Source organism: Carlito syrichta, unplaced genomic scaffold (genome assembly GCF_000164805.1).
Source record: "Carlito syrichta isolate Samal-C Ts95f unplaced genomic scaffold, Tarsius_syrichta-2.0.1 Scaffold28326, whole genome shotgun sequence".
Classification (NCBI taxonomy): domain Eukaryota; kingdom Metazoa; phylum Chordata; class Mammalia; order Primates; family Tarsiidae; genus Carlito; species Carlito syrichta.
This window is the reverse complement of record NW_006972422.1, coordinates 1-2,903: the sequence shown is the minus strand read 5'-3', so window position 1 is coordinate 2,903 and position 2,903 is coordinate 1. Positions and strand designations below refer to the sequence as shown.

General features: G+C 36.4%; 1 pseudogene; it reads right to left on the bottom strand.

The window, feature by feature from the left end:
* Nucleotides 1–471: 471 nt before the first annotated feature.
* Nucleotides 472–1,201, bottom strand: LOC103270535 (annotated as a pseudogene).
* Between the last annotated feature and the right edge of the window lie 1,702 nt (nt 1,202–2,903).

Below are 2,903 nucleotides of genomic sequence, written 5' to 3'. Positions count from 1 at the left end.
TCCATCAAAAGAGGACTGGATTTTTAAAATGAGGTACATATACACGATGGAATACTACGCAGCCATAAAAAAAGAACAAAATCATGAATTTCACAGCAACCTCAATGGAACTAGAGTCTATAATACTGAATGACCTCTCACAGAAACAAAGATCTGAGTATCACATGTTCTCATTCATATAGTGGATCTTGATCATCCAACGTATTACCATAAGAAAATAACTGACAGTGGTGGGAAACTATGGGAGAGGAAGGGGAGATGGGATTAATGGTAGTAAATATCTGTCTGGGTACGAGGAGACACCTCTTATCAACAAGGGTGCCTGAATGAAGCATATTTGTATACCTAACCCTTAACTGTACCCCCACAATATCATAATAAAAATATTGATTATAAAAAAAAGAAACGGACTCCTTTCCTAATAACCTGGCTGCAAAAAAAAAAAAAAAAAATCATGGTAGACACCTTAATTTATCTAACAAGCCTGTTGATCTAGTTTTCCTTGTTGCCAGCATCTCCATCTTCTACAATACGGGTGGTATTTTCTTCATTTCACCTCATGGAGAGGATAATTTTAAAGGTCAGAGGAAGTTATCTGTTTCTTTGAAGCATTTTCCAACAGTATAGATCTCGTGAATCAGATCTTTCTTGTAGATGATGCCATATTTATCAAGAGATTGAGCAATCAAACCACCTTCTGTCAAGGCAATTTGCTTCTTATTAATTTTGCCATAACCACACTTGTAGATTAGTTCATTTACTGACTTCAGATTTAGGTACCCCCATGCAATGTATGGTTCTACCATCCTTAGCATGTTAACTGAAGCCTTGTTGAGCTTAAAAAAGGTTCTGCTGAGGATCTGACAAAGACGAAGCTGCAACACCTTCTGGACCTTTGGGCTCACACTATTGATACCTCTGATCCTGATGATAAATGCTGATTTGGGTTCTGCAGGTCCATAGAAGTTTCCAACTTTTCTTGACATCCTAGTCATTCAAATCTCAGTTCTGTACATCTGCTGATATCCCTTGTGATAGTGTGTAGCTTTTTTTATAGATAAGTTTCCTCCTTGCCTTTTGAAGCATTTATGGGGCAAACTTCTTCTCAGGTGCCTGATCTTCAGCTCTGCATAATTCCTTCACTTTTTCTTAAGGATTTCTGGCACAGCAGGAACCTTCTTTTTCTTCTCTTCGACACCCACTTAATAATTATTTGAAAGGTTCATGTAAAGTCATAGATTGATGCGATGAAATAAGTTTTTGTCATTTAAAAAATAAAATTATTCTTAGTAGCTTTTTTCAGTACTGATTAAAAGATAGATGTGAAATATGCAGAGAATGATGTCTGAAGACTTATGATAAAATGGACATGGAAACCACTCATTTAAAGAGTTTCAGGGCTAAAAGTCAAATCCTCTAGCATGTGATTTTTGTTGTACTTCTTTCCAGCCATTTACATATGGGGACAAATATATTTGGCAACAGGTCCTATTTTTAGAAGTCCGGGAAAGTTGCCCTTTGAAAATGTTTTCATTTTTGGCACATATATGTTTTTTAAGCAGAATGAAAACAGAAAGAAAAAAGAAAAATATGTACAAAAAAGAATGATTTTTCCAGCTCCATGCATCACAATAAGAAAGTAATTATTCAGTTGTGAATTTAAAAATGGATTGTTGCCTGGATTTTCCAATGATTTCCTTCTAAATGAGCATTTTTCTACTGAAGTGAACTAATGTAAAGAGACAGGTTGTTCTAGTGCTGGAACTGAATAAGCAAAAACAAGATGGAGGCTACATTTTCATAGGAGGAACTTAACAAAATAATACCCTCTCTGTTTCCTTGCAGCCTCTGGGGTCAATTCAGAGGGGCCATATTCCCATTTCATGACTTGTGTGTTTTCTCAGTCTGACTTCTGATCACCATCAGAGTTCTATTATTTATAGTCAGTAACAAAGATTCATCCCTGTGTCCATCATGCAACAAAGAGAGACTTTGTTACTTAGTGTAATTAATAAGTGAATTTCACATGGGATAGTGGGAGAAGAAACCCCTTTGTGTATATACTCATATGGATTCAGAACAGGCTGCAATGGATTCTTTAGACCAGTTAAGATGCCAGAACTCCAACAGAGGAAGAAAGATGGTAAACAAAGCATTTTCCTTGGGGTTCTGAGCCCTGTAACTATAGCCCAAGATTACTCTCAAACTTTCCCCATCAAATCAGATGACCATGAGAACTTTCTATTTATACATCCTATATAGGTGTATCTTATCCTTCCTGCTTCTCCACAACCATATTGTCTTCACCAATCTCTAGTTAGATTTCATTAAAAGATAAAAAATAAAAACCCAATGTTTGACAAGCACTTACCTTAGACTGTGTTGTTCAACCACTCAGTAAGTCTTCAGAGAATATATGGAACCCCTTTTCAAGATGACAGAACTGGAAACTGAGACTTGGAGAAGATAGTGCTAAGACTAGGCTTAGGGAACTCAGATAGAAATAGCCAAGTCTGGAGTAAACCAAGGGCACTTGAACTCCAGGATTCTTAGATCACTTTTCACGGCATTATCACCTTTACTTTCACTTTCTGAAATCTTACTTTTAAAACTATTTTTGTGACTCCACCTGTTTTCTCTTCCTCCTCCTTCATAAGAAAGGCTGAATTTAACCCACTTATCCCTGGACTTTTAACCTCCTGTCCATCATACTAGGGCAAATCCAATTTAATCACTCTAAGGTTCAGAGAGCTCTTAAATATTAATATTTATTACTTGCAATAAGGTTATCTCATACATCTCTTCCCAGAGGCCATTTTGTGACTTCATTTTGCAAATGTATAAAAATTCTAAGATCAATGGGTTTTCTTCCTTCTGTTCTGCCCAAAGAGAAAGCAAGCATG